Below are 19,819 nucleotides of genomic sequence, written 5' to 3' on the forward strand. Positions count from 1 at the left end.
TGTTAAAGTGGATTAAAATGGAGACCAGACCTGATGTATCTCTGAACAGACAGGGATTAGGCCTCATAAATAAACTTAGCCTTGTTTAAATTGCAAATGTAACCAAAACTTATGCTGGACTTTATTTCATTAAAGAAAAACAGAATTTAAACTCATCCAATGAGAAGCATTCAACAAACATAGTTATGTAACTAGAGATTTTCCAATGGGATAGACCAAATAAGGCAACTGTATAACTGCAAATAATCAAATATTTTCTTTGCTTTACTTTTGTGACCGTCCTATCAAAGTTTCCCCTTTGCATTCCTTCAGCTGAGCTCCCAAATAATTCCTGGTCTGGAGCTGCCCAATCCAAAGGTTGCTACTTGCTCAAATAAACTCTGAAAAATTGTCTTGGGCCTCAGTTTACATTTAATGGTGTTAAAATGTTAAATGCAATCTCCCTTTAAAATCAAGGATGCTACACGGATGCCCTTTACAGCTGCTTCTTTTTTACATTACTTTTGGGGTACTAACAAACATAATGAAACAAGAAAGAAATGTGTGAGAATTTCATTGAATGAAATAAACAAAACTATCATACTTTGTAGTGGATATGATTGCCTACTTAGAAAACCCAAAAGAATCTTCAGGCAGATTAGCAGAAATAAATATTCTACTAATTCTAGAAAAATAGAAATATGCTAAACTCTTTTAATTAAAATCAATATTGTAAAGTCAATTATCTCCAAAATTAAAATGTCAAATTTCAATCAAATCTCAACAGGCTATTCACGTAACTTGACAATCTAATTCTAAAATGTATTTGAAAGAACAAAGGCAAAGAATAATTATCTAAGAATACTATGTGGAAGCATATATAATTGAATTAGCATTGCAGATCAGTTAAGAAAGCGTGGGGAAGAATTCCTTCAATAAGACACATGAATTACAAATTGTACAGGACAGTATTAGTAAATTAGATTGCATTATTATTTTAAACTTCTTCATCTGAACATTTCACCAAGAGAAAAAAATATAAACCATAAGCTATAAGAAAATATTTATTTATTAAAAGTTTATCCAAATTATATTAGGTTAAACTATATAAAACGGTATTCTTATAAATCAAAAAATGATCAAATATTAGCAGTTTATTTAGGGTAATATGATACAAATAATTTCTACGAATCATTAAGAAAAAAATAAATGGCACCATAGAAAAATGAGTAACTGGCTGAAGCCAGCATTTCATAGAAGTAAAACAGCTAACTAATCACAACTGAGTAGACAATAAACATTAGAATAAGGAAAATGTAAATTAGACTTAGAATGATATGTAATCTCACATCCATTGAATTGTCAGAAAATATAAATTTGACAGTGCCAAGAAAGCTAGGGCAATCCAAGCATTCTGAAGAAATAAATCAAAGGGATCTTTCCTTCAGTATTCGTTTTGCATCCTGGAATCAACCACCATCAGTGCTCCCTCCCCTGATAGTCCCATCCCTCCCCAGGACAAAAGTAAGAACAACAGGCATCATCACTGGGTTTAAGCTGGAGTTCTAGATTTCCAAAACCAGTGTAATGTTCAGATTTGTTCAGATACGATAAGAACAATAGAAACAAAGCTGTTGAAATCTAGTTTAAACAGGAAGCCTATACTTTAAGTCAGTGATTCTTAAACTTCAGGATGCACCAGAATCATATGGAGGAGGTCAAATATTACATGACCCCACCATCAGAAATTATGATAAAAAAGGCCTGTGGTAGGGACACAAGAATTTGCACTTCTAACAAGTCTCTAGGTGATGCTCCTGGTATAGGGAGCATGATTTAAGAGTTCTTAAATTTTGATCCATTGTAAGCTAAGAAAAAAAAGGAATTGTGTAATAAAAGAAAAGTTGGCATTTATTTAGGGCCACCAGCCAACTTTTAAATAACTCACTTCCTTTAATAGTCACACTTAGCAGGGCACAGTGGGGCACCCCCATAATTCCAGCAGTTTGGGAGGCTGAGGGAGAAGGACTGCAAGTTGAAGGCCAGTCTCAGCAATTTAGCAAGGCCCTAAGCCACTTATTGAGAATTCAACATACAAAATAAAAAGGATGGGGGATGTATCTCAATGGTAAAGCACCCCAGGGTCAATCCCCAGTGCCAAAAAAAAAAAAAGTCACAGTTCAATACACAAGACCTAAGTGTCCAAAACTGGAAACTCAGGGAAAAGTGTGTGTGTGTGTGTGTGTGTGTGTGTGTGTGTGTGTATGATTCAGTCATAAAAAGAGAGGAACCCTTTCATTTGTGACAATATGAATGAACTTAGAGGACATTATGTTAAGTGAAATAAACCAGGCACAGAAAGAAATACTGCATGATCTCACTTGTGTGTGGAATTTTCAAAAGTTGAGTTTATAGAGGTGGAGAATTGAATGGGGATGACCAGAGGACTGGAAAGATGATGATCACAGGATACAAAATATCATTTAAATAGCAGGTTCAAGAGATGGATTGTGCAACACGATAAGCATAGTTAATGACAGTGTATTGTATTTTGAAAGTCACTAAGAGAATAGACTTTGGTCTCACCCCAAGATATAAGTATATGAGCTACCATATACATTAATTAGCTCAATTGATCCAATTTATAATGTAAATATATTCAAAACATACATGATACATATTTATAATTTCATCAATTAAAAATAAAATGTTTTCATATGTCACCATGTATCCTTAAAGTAGGTATTACTGTCCTCATTTTAAGATAAGACAACTAAGACTCTCAAATGTTAAGTAATCTGTCCAGTATCCACAGGTAACACATGACAAGAGAGATTAAAATATGGTTCTATAGAACTGCGACCCTGACACTTTTTGCCTTATCCACACGCCTTTCAATGAAATGAAATACCCTCTGCTATTGGCATCACTGACATAAGATATAAGCAGACCACAATTGACTGGTATGAGAAAACCCAAGGTCATCTCCTTTCCTAATGAAAAGGGAGGAATAACAAGGTAGACACTCCATTATATTTTTCCAGTTTTACAGAGAACTATGAAAATATGTCTATTGAGTACAATTCATTAACTTCTTAGTAAATACTTAACACTATGTCTGTAAAAGATATAAAAGATTTCAACAGATGACATTATGAAGACATCACTTAACAGAGTAGATCCAACAACTTTCTCCAAGTTCCAGAAGTTAGACCACCATTCAAATCAGAAAATTAAAAAAAAAAAAGGAAAGAATACAACTCTTATCAATGTCTACTATTTCCATGACCACAAGAGCTATGGAACACAACAGGAAGTGGCTCTTTATGCTGGTCTGCAAATTCTTCTTAAAGTTCAGGAACTCCAGGAATTTTTGAAGTTAGAGCTAACCACCAAAGCTTTTTTTTCATGTTTTCATTGGTGATTATAATTACAATAATAACCCAATAATATTTGGGTTCGTTTTGACACAATCACAAAAACATGGATTAAAATACACTCCATTTCAGTCCCCAGGACTTCCCCTTCCCCTCCCCCTTCCTCCTCCTGTCCCCTTCCACTCTAATGGTCTTCCCTCTATCCATTTATAATCTTTCAATTAGTGATTCATAGATTTATATAAAGGTGAAAATCATTGTGGTTTTCATACATGTACCAGGCACCATTTGGTCAATTTCATTCCACAGTTCCTCTCTTTTCTTGTCCTTTCTTCCTCCACCTCAACCCCTTTCCTTTATCCACTGATTTCTCTCCTATTCTCAAAGGATACACTCTTTGTTTTTTTCCCTAATTTGGTCTAGTTTCTGCATATAATGTAAAACATCTGATCCTTGACTTTTTGAATCTGGTTTATTTTACTTAGCATGATATTCTCCAGTTCTGTCCTTTTACAAACAAGTACCATAATGTCATTCATCTTTATGGATAAGTAAAATTTCACTGTGTGTGTCATGTGTGTGTGTGCGTTGTGTCATATTTTCTTTATCCATTCATCTGTTGATGGGCATTTAGGCTGATTCCATAACTTGTCTATTGTGAGTTGTGCTGCTATAAAAATTGATGTGATTGTATCATTATAGTATGCTGATTCTAGTTCTTTTGGATAGATACTGAGGAGTGGCATAGCTGGGTCATATGGTGGTTCCACTCCTAATCTTTCAAGGAATCTCCATACTGCTTTCCAGAATGGTTGTACTAATTTGCAGTCCCATCAACAAAGTATAAGTATACTCTTTTCTCCACATTCTCACCAGCACTCATTATATGTATTCTTGATAATTACCATTCTGACTGAAGTGTGATGAAATCTTGGTGTAGTTTGATTTGCATTTCTCTAATTGCTAGAGATGTTAAACATTTTTGCATGTATTTGCCAGCCATTTATATTTCTTCTTTTTAGGTCAGTTGTTCTTCTTCTTTTGTCTGTTTAGTTCCTTTGCCTACTTTTTTTTTATTGTAAACAAATGGGATACATGTTGTTTCTCTGTTTGTACATGGACTAAGGCATACCATTTGTGTAATCATAAATTTACATAGGGTAATGTTGTTTGATTCATTCTGTTATTATTTTCCCTTCCCCTCAACCCCTCCCACCCCTCTTTTCCCTCTATACAGTCCTTCCTTCCTCCATTCTTGCCCCCCTCCCTAACCCTAACTCTAACCCTAACACTAACCCCTCCCACTCCCCATTATGTGTCATCATCCACTTATTAGCAAGATCATTCGTCCTTTGGTTTTTTGAGATTGGCTTATCTCACTTAGCATGATATTCTCCAATTTCATCCATTTGCCTGCAAATGCCATAATTTTATCATTCTTTATGACTGAGTAATATTCCATTGTTTATATATACCACATTTGCTTTATCCATTCATCAACTGAAGGACATCTAGGTTAGTTCCACAATCTGGCTATTGTGAATTGAGCAGCTATGAACATTGATGTGGCTGTATCTCTGTAGTATGCTGATTTTAAATCCTTTGGGTATAGGCCAATGAGTGGGATAGCTGGGTCAAATGGTGGTTCCATTCCAAGTTTTCTAAGGAGTCTCCACACTGCTTTCCAGAGTGGCTGCACTAATTTTCAGCCCCACCAGCAATGTATGAGTGTACCTTTCTCCCCACATCCTTGCCAACACCTGTTGTTGCTTGTATTCTTGATAATCACCATTCTAATTGGGGTGAGATGGAATCTTAGGGTGGTTTTGATTTGCATTTCTCTTATTACTAGAGATGTTGAACATTTTTTCATGTGTTTGTTGATTTCTTGTAGATCTTCTTCTGTGAAATGTCTATTCATTTCCTTAGCCCATTTGTTGATTGGATTATTTGCATTCTTGGTGTAGAGTTTTTTGAGTTCTTTATAGATTCTGGAGATTAGTTCTCTATCTGAAGTATGATTGGCAAAGATTTTCTCCCACTCTGTAGGCTCTTTCTTTGCATTGCTGATAGTTTCCTTTGCTGAGAGAAAGCTTTTTAGTTTGAATCTATCCCAGTTATTGATTAATGCTTTTATTTCTTGTGCTATGGGAGTCCTGTTGAGGAAGTCTGGTCCTAAGCCGACATGTTGAAGCTCTGGACCTACTTTTTCTTCTATAAGATGCAAGGTCTCTGGTCTGATTCCGAGATCCTTAATCCATTTTGAGTTTAGTTTCGTGCATGGTGAGAGATATGGGTTTAGTTTCATTCTGTTGCATATGGATTTCCAATTCTCCCAACACCATTTGTTGAAGAGGCTATCTTTTCTCCATTGCATATTTTTGGCCCCTTTATCTAGTATGAGAAAATTGTGTTTATTTGGGTTTGTGTCCGTGTCCTCTATTCTGTACCATTGATCCACCTTTCTATTTTGGTGCCAATACCATGCCATTTTTGTTACTATTGCTTTGTAGTAGAGTTGAAGATCTGGTATTGCGATACCCCCTGCTTCACTCTTTCTGCCAAGGATTGCTTTAGCTATTCTGGGTTTCTTATTTTTCCAGATGAATTTCATGATTGCTTGCTCTATTTCTGCAAGGTACGTCATTGGGATTTTAATTGGAATTGCATTGAATCTGTATAGCACTTTAGGTAGTATGGCCATTTTGACAATATTAATTCTGCCTATCCAAGAACATGGGAGATCTTTCCATCTTCTAAGGTTTTCTTGAATTTCTTTCTTTAGTGTTCTGTAGTTCTCATTGTAGAGGTCTTTCACCTCTTTTGTGAGATTGATTCCCAAGTATTTTATTTTTTTCGAGGCTATTGTGAATGGGGTAGTTTTCCTAATTATTCTTTCCAAAGATTCATCAATTATGTATAAAAATGCATTAGATTTATGTGCATTGATGTTATATCCCGCTACTTTACTGAATTCACTTATGAGTTCTAAAAGTTTTCTGGTGGAATTTCCTGGTTCCTCTAAATATATAATCATATCATCAGCAAATAGGGATAGCTTGAGTTCTTCTTTTCCTATTCATATCCCTTTAATTTCTTTGGTCTGTCTAATTGCTCTCCTTTGCCCACTTTTAATTGGGTTATTTGGATATTGTTGGTGGTGGTGGTGGTAGTGGTGGTTTTGTTTTTTGATGTTAAGTTTTTGAGTTCTTTATATATTCTGGATATTAATCCCCTATCAGAGAAGTAGTCGGCAAATATTTTCCCCTATTCTGTAGGTTCTCTTCATGCTCTTAACCATTTCCTTTGCTGTGCAAGAGCTTTTAAATTTGATATCATCACACTATTGTTTCTTGGTTTTATTTCTTGAACTTAAGGAGTCTTTTTAAGGAAGTTATGGCCCATGCTAATATGTTGGAGTGTTCATCCTATGCATTCTTCTAGCAACGACAGTTTCAGGTCTAATTTCTATGACTTTGATTCATTTTGAGTTGACTTTTGTGCTGGGCAAAAATAGGAACCTAGTTTTACTCTTATAATTATTATTCCCCAGCACAATTTGTTAAAGACTCTCTTTCCTCCGATGCATATTTTTGGCCCCTTTATTGAGTATCAAATGACTACAACTACCTAGATTTGTCTCTGAGTCTTCTGTTCTATCCCATTGGTCTTCATGTCTGTTTTGATGCTAATACTATGCTATTTTTGTTACTGAAGCTTAGTAGGTTATTTTGGAGTTCAGTATTATGATGCTTCCAGCATTACTCTTTTTTCTCAGGATTGCTTTGACTATTCTGGGTCTTTTATACTTCCAAATGAATTTTCAGACTGTTTGTTCTAGTTTTGTAAAGAATGTCATGGGTAATTTGATGAGGATTGCATTGAATCTATATAATGATTCTATAGTATGACTGTTTTGACAATATTAATTCTGCCTATCCAAGAACATGGAAGGTCTTTCTTTTTTTTTTATTATTGTAAACAAATGGGATACATGTTGTTTCTCTGTTTGTACATGGACTAAGGCATACCATTTGTGTAATCATAAATTTACATAGGGTAATGTTGTTTGATTCATTCTGTTATTATTTTCCCTTCCCCCCAACCCCTCCCACCCCTCTTTTCCCTCTATACAGTCCTTCCTTCCTCCATTCTTGCCCCCCTCCCTAACCCTAACTCTAACCCTAACTCTAATCCTAACACTAACCCCCCCACCCCCCATTATGTGTCATCATCCACTTATTAGCGAGATCATTCGTCCTTTGGTTTTTTGAGATTGGCTTATCTCACTTAGCATGATATTCTCCAGTTTCATCCATTTGCCTGCGAATGCCATAATTTTATCATTCTTTATGACTGAGTAATATTCCATTGTTTATATATACCACATTTGCTTTATCCATTCATCAATTGAAGGACATCTAGGTTAGTTCCACAATCTGGCTATTGTGTACTGAGCAGCTATGAACATTGATGTGGCTGTATCTCTGTAGTATGCTGATTTTAAGTCCTTTGGGTATAGGCCAAGGAGTGGGATAGCTGGGTCAAATGGTGGTTCCATTCCAAGTTTTCTAAGGAGTCCATGGAAGGTCTTTCCATCTTCTAATGTCTTCAGTTTCTTTCTTCATTGTTCTATAGTTTTCACTGTAAAGGTCTTTAATCTCCTTGGTTAGATTTATTCTCAAGTATTTCAATTTTTGTGGTTATGGTGAATGCGAAGATTTTCCTGAATTCTTTCTTTCTCAGCAGATTCATTACTGGAATACAGGAAAGTGATTGATTTATGTATGCTGACCCTCTATGCTGAATGTGTTCATCAGCTCTATAAGTCTTCTGGTGGAGCTTTTTGGGTTTTTTTTTTTTTTTGGTGGGGGAGAGTCTTCTAAATATAGCATCATGTTGTCAAAAGTGATCATTTGACTTCTTCCTTCCCTATTTGTATTTCTTTGATTTCCATCTCTTGCTTGATTACTCTGGTTAGTGTTTCAAGGGCTGAAACTGTTGGATAGGAGTGCTATTGACATCCTTGTCTTGTTTTTGATTTTAGAGAAATTGTTTTCAATTTTTCTCTATTCATTATGATGCTGTCCTTGGGTTTATCAAATACAGCCTTCACAATGTTGAGGAAAGATCCTCCTGTCCCTAGTTTGCCTGAATAGGATTACCATTATGCATGGTATATATGACTAACATTTCAGAATAGTCAAGGCACTAAACAATGTAAATATTTATTGCCATTTAAGCTTTAAGTTAACATCACTTACTTCTCTGAAACCCTACAAAAATTCAAAAGAACCAAGTTTCATGAGTTTGTAGGCTTACTAACATAAAAAACTCTCTACTTCTATAAACTCCTTATTTAAAGAAGGGAAATCAAACAGTACCAAGCCTCCTTATGTGGACAAAACCCAGACTTATACTGAAGCACAAAACAGGACATTGCTACTGTGAATTACTGTAGTATGTCCTAAGAGTGCAGGTACAGGTTTTAAGGTAATTAGCCAACTGCACTGCTGCACTGCTTAGGTTTTAATATACTATCCATTGTTACCACGACATTTTATTACACCTTTGGGGGAGGAGCGGGGAATCACATAAATATCCATCTTTTTATATTTAACAACAATCTACCCTTACCCATATTTTTTCTTCAGTGGCCTAATCAGGTTTTGAGCCCAAGTTTTGGATTTTAGATACTCCATGTAGGAGAGTGGCCTTCTCATAATTTCAGGACTGACTGTACTCTTTTCTGATAAACAGAAGGATATTCCGGTGCTATCTGCATAGCCCTAATAGCTTTAAGATAGCTTTATTCTTTTTCTTAACTGAACGAAGTATCCTGAAAATTAGCCAACTTCTCTTGACAGTCAGCCAATAAGTTTTGAGAAAGAGTCATTTGGCACCTCAACAGAAATCCTGCCAACACATAAACTGGCCACCCTACTTCCTACTCTAAGATTTTTAGGATCTATTCTGGGAAATCTAACAGTTTATATTTCCTTTCTTATCACTGCCTGGCATGTGTCACTCATTTTTCTGATTACATAATTTTCATTTTAATGCCGCATCATAGTGCAGTGGTAGTGAAATCACTTAAATCAATAATTAGAATTACAAATTTAAGCTAAAATTCAACCCCTAAGTAATGGTTTTGATACAAATAATTCAAATGAATTAACAAAAATGATTAAATAATCTCCATGTATGGACAAGTTCACACATCTTCAAGCAATGTAATGGTCCACTACTATTCTGTTTGGCAACTGACAGAATTGCTTATATTAATTTTGAGAAGAATCTCAACCACAAAAACATTAATGTGTAGGGGGAAGTATCTCAGTGTCATGGGAATAAATACCATTGTAATAATAAGTGCCACTTATCGATCACTTACTACACAAAAGACAATTTATAACTCTGTAATAGAGTCATTAAATCTTTATTACAGATGATAAAACTAATGTTCAAAAAGATTAGGTAACTTTTCTGAGATCAACAAATAAAACAGAGCTTGAAAATTCAATGGAATCAAAAAGTGTATGATTCCTTTTACACTACACCTGTTTAACTTATCTGAGCCTACATATGAGAATCACCAGGAATGTGGATTTTGTCCTGGTGGGCAGGTCAAATTGTCCTTCCTTTTCAGTCAAACAGTCAACAGATCAAAGTTTAGGATCTTCCAGGTTTAATTATGCTAGTAATAGTTTGCCTATATCTTCTCACGCATTTGCATAATCCCAGAGTCTTATTCCACCAACTTCTAAAGGTTGATTATTTAAAGCACAGGGTAATTAAAAAATGTTGTCACAATCTTAAGTATGGCGTTTATCTATGTGAATTTACAATAACTTTGACCCATGCAATGGGTCATTCGAATTGCCTTTCAGAATTTGAATAGTATTCAAACTAACTTTCAGAATTCAGTGTTTAATCACAGGTAAGCATCATTACTCAAGTAATGTTCTCAAAATACATGACCAGGATAAAAACAAAATAAAAGAACAGATAAAAAAGAAAAGTTGAGTATTGTGTTCAGGGACATATGCCAAGGAAGGGGAAGATCCAAAATGAGGTCTATCTGACAAAGGAGCCATGAGGTTGCCTTGTTCTGTCTGTGATGTCAATCACATTTATGAACACAGATATAAAAATTCAAATATAATTATGAAAAATGGTGTTCAGAATACCTCATAACAAAGGATGGAATGATAGATTAACATCAGGAAATTCATTAATGTGCTTAATTAAGTTGCCTGATTGAAAAAGATAAGCCAGTGCAAGAGTTTTGGTAAAATTTAATACCATTCACAGCAACAACCTAAATGTTCAACAGTAGGAAAAATGTTTTAAATTATTACCTGTCCACTCAGTAGGTATAGGAAATCATTAGAAATCACCTCTATGGAAACTGTAAAATAACCTAGAAGATGCTTAGTTATTATTTTCATTAGAAAAATCACTGTATGAAATTGGATATAAAATTGCAATTATACAAGAGTAAAACCAAAGAGATCAGAAAGGATGCAAATCAAAATGCTAGAAATGGTAAGGAAATGTGAAAACATTGTGGTTGTAGTTTCTTTTCTTCAAGTTTTTTAATTCCAATTCTTAAAATGAAAAATGTAATCTAATAGAAACAAAAGACTTCATTATAACAAAAATTGTGTCAAAGCCACTCTCAACTCTTTTCTGACAACTTGTATTCATTTTCTTCTTCATCTTCAGGGCAATTTGTTATATCAATGAGCACAGAGATATAATACATCTGTAAGAATTAAGATAATGAGCTTGCTATCATGAACATGGATGTGATGATCTGTTTCAGTGCTGCTCTCAATGAAACTCCAGATAGTCAGTAAATGTGATACTTTATTATATAACCAAAATTTTTAAATTTAAAATAAAAAATAGATATATTAGTATTGCTATTACATTAATTTATATAGTGTTGCTATTATAATATATTGGATATATTAATATTGAAATATTTATTTTATGACTAGTGTTCAAATAAAAATATAAAAATATTTAATACTAAAAAAAAAAAAAATCCAGGGGGCTGGGGAGATAGCTCAGTCGGTAGAATGCTTGTATTGCAAGCACAAGTCCTTGGGTTCGATCCCCAACACTGAAAAAAAAAAAAATCCATGTTTTCCAGGAATTTCAAATACTTCTTTCTGCATATTGCCTGTTTACTACCTTAAAAAGGGACTGCATGATACTTAGGCACTGTTTAGACAAACTGATCTTTAACAGTGGTCACCAGGAGAAAGCATTTTATCTTCTATTATACCTAATCCATTTTGGAAATAAAGTTACATTCAGAACATAAGATCTGCCAGCTTTGCCTTGGTTGGGACAAATAAGTTTTTAGTCACAAGAAATTAAATTAATTTCCTTTTGCTCATTCCACAGCCTAAACCTCCCATGATCTCATGACCTGTTAGACTACAAGTTAATGTCTTATATGTTTTTGCATATGCTCCTCAGCCTGTCTTTTGTAAACATTAGAAGAAAATTTTATCCTATTCTTTTTTCTTTTTTAATTTTCTAAACCAACTTTAAACCTGCAACAAGGGATACTATCCGTGGTCATTCATTTGTGCTATCATCCTGAAGAATTCTGCAGACCTATTCTTTCTGACTGGCAGGGACTCCAAGGGCCACTGGCAGCTATCACTTTCCCAACTACTTGATTCCAGTCTTCTCGTATCAAACACCAACCCAGTTCTTCCCCTTTCTCTCAAAATTTTATGCAGACTCCTAATAAACCTCAGAGACCAATCCTCAGAATTAATATCATATTTTGGAAAGTGTGCAGATTTACTAGTTAAAGAAATAGATGTTTGGGCCACTTACTAGCTGTGTGACCCTGAACTAGTTTTGTAACCTCTCATAACATCATCAAGGTCATAAATTGCTGTAAGAACTACAGAAGATCTGCATGAGACTGGCACACAGTGGGGACTCAAATTACAGATGCTGCATAGAAGTCATTACTTAAATAACCGTACCCAGAAGAATTAAAATGGAAAAGTAACCAGGTAGAAAGGGATCCTGGAGAAATTATTTACCTGTGTAAACTTGGGTTCTACATGCTTTCCTGACACTAACTAGCTGTGTTACTTTGGGGGCAAAACTAGTTTCCTTGTGAGGAATCAGATTACAGGACCTCTTAGATGCCTTCCTGTCTATTGCTTTCTATTCTTTCATTTTCTTCCTTTTTTTAATCCTACCAAATGCACAGCTTTCAACCCCTACTCACTTCCTTAAGAGAAATTCTCCAGCGCTTTTCTTTTTACCTGATATTTCTTAACAGCTGTCACTTCCTACACAGAGCTACAGAAGGAACTTGTCATAGCCTTGAGCAAGCATAGGTATTTGGCAGTCAGGGTGCAGAGCTGAGTGAACGGGGCAAATTTCTAACCTTCCCACCTTGAACAGGGTGGCAGCACCTGGTGTTTGGTCAGACAGACTTTCTCCAGCCCTTCTGTCTGGAACCCCCTCTGCGTTCAACCAATCACTCACATTCTTGTAACAATTTCCCCAGGAGTCAGCAGCAAATTGGAGCCAAAGGGTCTGAGTGCTTTGTGCATGTGGGAGCCTTTGCTGCCTGGCAATCCCCAGCTGTCCTGCCACAGTTCATCCAGAGCAATAAATGTGCCTCGTCAAGGCTCACTCGGGAAGCTGCAGCCAGTACTTAATCTGGGAATGAGAGAAGGGAGATCTCTACTCACTGAAGCAAAAGCTATTTCTACAAATGGCTCAAAAGGCTCTTCCTAGAGGATGGTGTCTGCCACAAAGATCCCAGAGGCTCTACCCCAAGGGCAGGGCAAGGGCAATCACATACCAGACAAGGAGAGATAGATCCTGAAACTGAAAAATAAAGAAATAGTTGCATAAAGAGCTAAACCCTAACACCAACTTGGAGTTACAGATCCGGACTGCCTTTTTATATCACAAAATAAAATTGTACCCACCCTGGTTACTTGCAGAAGATCGAAAAGGTACTTAGAAATAGCTGCTACTGAAGGATATGGAAATAACAACCCTCTAAACAGTGTAGCCTGAGAAGAGGGAGGGAGGAAAAAGCCAAAACTGTGATCTTTGATAACATTGATCTTTCCCAATACATCCTTTCCCATTGACAAGTAATCCCTGGGAAAAGGGCAAGCATTGATCCTTTCCCGATATATCCTTTCTTAGTGACAGTACAATGAACCTTGGAGGAAGAGATAAGCAAGGCACACTGATCTCTGGACCCTCCATCCTTGCCCTGTAAAAACATTCGCCCAGTAAAAACAATTTCTGATTTTTGCAACCTTTTTCCTAAATGCCCACATCCTGTTAAAGTCTTCAATGACTAAGTCACCTCCCAGTGCATAACCTATATAAACCCCTCCTGCAATTGGGGTCATTTTCTACCCAGAAAGTGAGCCCCTCCTATGACTGACTGATTGACTTTGCTGCTGAATAAAAGGCATAGCTGATCCATGAAGTCTGCAGCCATCCCCGTTATTTGTGCTTTGATTATGGTGCCAAAACCATTTTGGTTATTTTTGCTTATAGTTATCATTTACTGAATAATTAAAATGATCCCCAAAATCTTATGTGGTAGATACCACTATCTTTCTTTCCCAGATAAAGAAAAAGAGGTTTCTTAAAAGTAAATCTTTTTATCTATAGCTAAACATAGGTAAATTGTCTTAGAACAAGTTCTCTCATTTAAGACGAGAATTTATATGCAAATAATTTATTAGGAAGGAGGTCCCAAGAGACACCAGTAATGAATTTGGAGAAACACAAGAGGGAAGAGGGGGAAAAAAAAAAAAAAAACAGATGTTTTATTCAGTTTTTTCACTGCTATGACCAAATGACCTGACCAGTACAACTGTAGAGGAGGAAAAGTTTGAGGGCTCACAGTTTCAGAGGTCTTAGACCATAGAAAGCCAGCCCCATTCCTTGGGGCTTAAGGTGAGGCACAACATCATGACAGAAGAGTGTGGCAGAGGGAAGCAGCTAACATGGTGATTAGGAAGCAGAGAGATTCCACTATACAGATACAAATATATACCCAAAGCCACACCCCAGTTCCCATCTCCTCCAGCCACACCCTACACTTCAGTTACCATTCAGTTAATCCCTATCAAGGAATTAAATCACTGATTGGGTTAAGACCTTTACAACCCAATTATTTCTCCTCTGAACCTTCTTGCATTGTCTCACAAGTGAGCTCTTGGAGGATCCCTCACATCCAAACCATAACACCAAGCCAGGGTTGGATTTCAGGCACAACCTGTTCAACAGGAGAGCTCAGCCAGGTAAATACCACCTCAGTCATTCTGCTGACAGTGAGGAAACTAGGCTGACATTCCAGCGATGGTTGAGAGCCTCTAGAGGCTTGTAACCTTCCAGCACTTGTAAAACAGCCATTTGTTGAAGAAGAGTCACAGGGGCAGGCGCTAGAGGCCAGAGAAGTCTATACCTAGGGGAGAGACAGAAACTACAGAGAGGGTCCATCCCAGGGAGCCTGGGAAGGGCACCAGTACAGGTAGAATAACATACACATAAACAGAAAAGCAGGGGCTCAAACTCCTGCCTTCACCTGAGCCCTTCTGACCGTAATCTCATTTATTCCTGACAGTGATGTTGGAAGAAAAGCAGGACAAGTATGAGTTACTTTCACTTTTTAACAGATAGGGAAAATGATGCACAGATTAAATAAGGAACCCAAGGTCATGGAGCTGGTGTACCATCCAACACACACCTGCCAATTCCCTGAGTGCAAATCAATCAATATCTATTCTCCCTCCCCCTCCCACCCCCGTCTATGATTCTGGGATTAAATCCAGGGCCCTGCACATTTTAGGCAGGTAGGCAGGTGCCCTACCACTGACCTATACCCTTTGTCCCAAACCTCTTCTCTTTTCATCATACCATGTGTCTTTCTGGAACAAAGCAGAAAGGTGAAGTTGCACAAGGGGTACTTGAAGTCATCCTTGCTACCAAACATTTCCCCCTGGGGTGCTTATGAGTTCACAATTAGAAATGTATCTTTTTAGGTTAAACACTGAATCTCCATGGGCCTCTGTTGGCATGCCTTTTCTGCACTATGGACATTTCCTGAACATGCACATTATGCCTGGGAAGATGCAGTCAGGAATAAAATGTGCTAGAGGAATCCACAGACCCTGAAGGAGCCGCCTTATGTTTTTACAGCTGTGACCATCACCAAGGCTCTTGAGACCTTTCTTTGATCCTAAAAGTAGCCATATGCAGCAGCTGGGCAAGGAATATTTACCTCACTCTACAGTTGAAAAAAAATGAGTTTGAAAAAAAGTTTATAACAATAAAGAGTAGAAGAGCTAGGAGAAGAAACCCTCCATTGTCTTACTCACCTTGAAGACTGCATATCTATGAAACTTCAAGTACACTATTACAACAGAATTCTCTGTTCTTCTCTTGAGAATAGCACCTAATTTCTCTGTGAAGAACACTCCTCCATTACATACAATTCTGAGGGGATCAGGAGATTTATAGAGGAGGCCCTTCCACCACTATAGCATTGGGCTTCTGACCCTGCTGTGAGACCAGAGTGTGCTGTTGAAGCTAGATTTGTTCACAGAAGAACACATGACCAAGAAGGACCAATCAGCATTTAGGAACTTCTAATCAAGTCAAGGTTGAAGGCGATGCTAACCACCTTAAACTTCACACTTACATAAGACTTTACATTCTCTTAAGTTTAACTCAGCTACTTCCGATGTCTACTAAAGGAATTCTTATAAATACTATTCTGCATAATTTTCAAACATATACAGGTATATTTATGCATTTATTTGTGGACATATCAACAATATAGTAATAGATTCTAATAAATATGAAAAAAAAAGTTTTTTAAAAAACTATTCCTTTGAGCTACATGGTGAAAAAACAGACTCTGAGAAACTACTGACTCAATGCAATGGTGAAAAGTGTTAGACATGGACTCCAAAGGCCTGATTCCAACTTCAATTCCATAAGCAGAGAACATGGTACAAGAGCTAACGCCATCATTCACCACTGTGCTACACTGGAAATCTCCTAATTGCTCTGAGGGATGATCTCCTTTGCAAAAAACAGTCATCTGTTTGCCTCTCTCACACACTAGTTGTAAGAATTACTGGGGAAAATATGCAAAGGTGCTACATGCACTTTAAAATGCTGCACAGATATGAGGGGTTCATTATCGAGGTCACAGACCTTGCAGAACTACCCTTTGCTGAAGTGCGTGCATGTGCGTGTGTGCTTAAATGTGTGTTGTGTGGGTGTAAGCAGAGAATGAAACAGCATTTCAATGGTTGTGCTGTCTTGTAGCTCTTTATCTTTAGTGGGTAAGTACTTTAAGGTATTCGTTGATTCGCACCGTACTTCCTGGGTGATTTCCCCCACAAAGCATCATACCAAGAAAACAGTAATAGGCTTTGACAGACTCTGAGTTAAAGTTGTCTAGACTGTTTAATAGAAAACTCAGTTCTATATGTACTTTTTCATTCCCAAATGCAAATGCTCCTGACAGCATGTCCTAGTGGCTTTTAAAGGTTCTGCAAAATGCATGAGATCTGTTAGACTCTGTCTCTTTGAAATCCAGGTTACTGAAATCAGTAACCAGGAAGTCATCCTCTCTCCCTCAACAGTATATCACATCAATCTGTCAGCCTTGCTATTTCCACTTCATCCTTCCTGTCCCATCAATGTTGCCATTTCCTCAACTCAGTCCTTTATCACATCACAGGGCCAACACTAGAATGATTATTTTCTAAAGCAAATATCTGACCACAATACTCCCTAGATAAAAACCCTTTAATAACTCCTTGTGAAGTATGAAATCAAGCGTTAGTCCCCTAGCATGCAAACCCTGGTTTGCCCTCACCTTTATCTCTTCAGCTTTTTCTCTCACTTCTTCCCCATGTGCACCTTACTTACTAGCAACACCAAAATATAACTTCCAACTTCCAAAACTGCCAAGTTCTTTCATAGATTTATGCCCTTACGCTTGCCTTTACTTCAGCATGGGATTCCTCACACCCTTCTCAACCTTACCTTCTTTGCCAGGAAATTTTTAAATCTACTAAAGAGAATGAACTCAAGCATCAGCCTCCTTGTAAAGCTTATCCTGTGCACACAATTTCTCCGCTCCAGCCCTTTGGAGCTCAGCTCTCTACATCAAAGTCACCACAGCTATTTAGAGGATGTCACCATGCTCCAGCTGTAGTGCTAAGCACTTCACGTAAGCTAATCTCATTTAATGTGCTCAACAGCACTATGACGTATAAATTGTTTTTATTCCCATTTCATAAAGGTGGAAAATAATATTTGTGAACACTGTTTAATTACCCAACATTACAGAAGTAATTAGTTAAAATTAATCACTAGTATGGCTGTTTTACTTGGAAGGAGACTTGGGATGATTGAATCTTTAAGGTCAAGATGTGTCTTCATTTAGCTTATCACCAAGTTAGCGAGGGTGAAACCTGAAAATAAGAATTACAATAGCAAGTGGTAAGCATGATGAGATGGGGGGTGTGGGTCAGGACAAGATGTCATAATGATGCAAGAAAAGCAGGATATGAGAAGTGAGGAAGAGAGGAAAGGCAATTCAGGAAAAAGGGGGAAAAAATCATTACCAAAGGCAGTGTCTGAGAAGTTACAGAAAGTTCAGAAATGCTTTCCTGAATTTGTCCTGCAGTTTAGCTGGTAGCCTGCTGTTCCTAGGAAAGGGAGCCACACCCTCCAGTGGAAGAGAAGAAATGCAGGTATGGAAGGTAGTCTTTGCTCCCAGTTACTCCCCCAGCCCAGACTGTGCTTCCCATGTGTCCTTACTAGCTACACAACATGCACAGATCACTTAACTTCCCTGAATCTGTCTCACTTGAAATTGGGATAGTATTGATTGACTTATATTCATGGACCAACAGTTAAAAACTAAGGAGGCACCTGATATGTCACAACCTGTGTGCCATTGATCAGTTCCCCAGACGTTGACTGTGAGAAGACTGGAAATAAGACAAACACACAAATAGAGAAAGTGGGACTTGGTAGGAAAGCCAGCCCTGATGAAGACGTGACCCATGTAACAAGCTCTGCATGTTCATTATATATTTTTAAACATCAAAAGGATTTCTTGTGAGAAAGCTTCTTCAAGAGAAACAAAAAACAAGGTTTGTGAGGGCAACAGCCCAATTAAAGCTTATCAGCTTATACCCATATCTTTTCTGCCTTCAGGCAGCAGGGACCGCAAGGCTATTGAACGTGCCCATATTTCTTCTACCCCCCTGGACAACTAGTGTTTGAATCCTAATCAATTGAGCTAATAAATTCTGCGAGGCACAGAATTTTTCATCTTAACAGGGTTCATCCCAAATGGGCAGTTTTCTCAGTACCTTTGCACCAGAAATTCCCAAGGGAAGTGTCCACTGTCCAGGACAGTCAAAGCAACGATCCATTCGCCACTTCCAACACTGATAAGACTGGCTTAGTAAGAAGTTTCACTGTTTATCTATTGATTGATTGATTCATTCATTCATTCAAACATACAACGAGTACTTTCAATTTTCAAAAGTTGTGCTAGATCCTGGGCACACATCAGAATCAGACTCTGGTGTGCCTTAAAAGATAGTGAAAAGACATTTAACAAACAATTGGCATTGAAGTGTAGTACGTTTCATAGGGGACTTGTATAGTACCTTAGAGTATAGAGAAGGTGGATCTGACCTGCCTCCAGGAAATCAAAGATAGCCACCTTAATCAAGCCAAGGTGGTCATATTTAACTGGAACTGAGAGGATGAGAGGATCAGCCAAGTAAAGCCTGGAATAGGAGGAGTATTCCATGTAGAGGGAGTGGCCTGTAAAAACCCAAGTATGAATTAGGCATGGTGATGCATGCCTGAAATCCCAGTGCCTCAGGAGGCTGAGGCAGGAGGCTTGCAAGTTCAAAGTCAGCCTCAACAAAAGTGAGGCATTAAGCAACTCAGTGAGACCCTGTCTCTAAATAAAATAAAAAATAGGACTGGGGATGTGGCTCAGTGGTAAAGTGCCCCTGAGTTCAGTCCCTAGTACCAAAAAAAAAAAAAAAAAAAAAAAAAAAAAAAAAAGTATGAACAGAGTAAGATCATCTTTCAGAACAGAAGAAGCCAGCCAATACATCTGAGAGTAGCATAGATTAGACTAAAAGAAATAACAGGAATTGGATTTAGAAGACCTATAAACCAAGTTGAGTAGTTTAGGCTTTAACAGAAGGACAATGGATGGAGAGCCATTGCAAGATATCAGTTAGGGAAGAGACATGATTCGTTTTCACCCAAAGGAAATCTTCAGTTTTATTTAACAAAATAATTTCCAGGTCCTTTGAGTTTGTTCCCAAAGAGATTTCCAGAAGGGAAGGGAAATTTTCAAAATGTCTCTACCAACTCACTCCTAC

This window comes from Sciurus carolinensis, chromosome 11 (genome assembly GCF_902686445.1).
Source record: "Sciurus carolinensis chromosome 11, mSciCar1.2, whole genome shotgun sequence".
Lineage (NCBI taxonomy): Eukaryota > Metazoa > Chordata > Mammalia > Rodentia > Sciuridae > Sciurus > Sciurus carolinensis.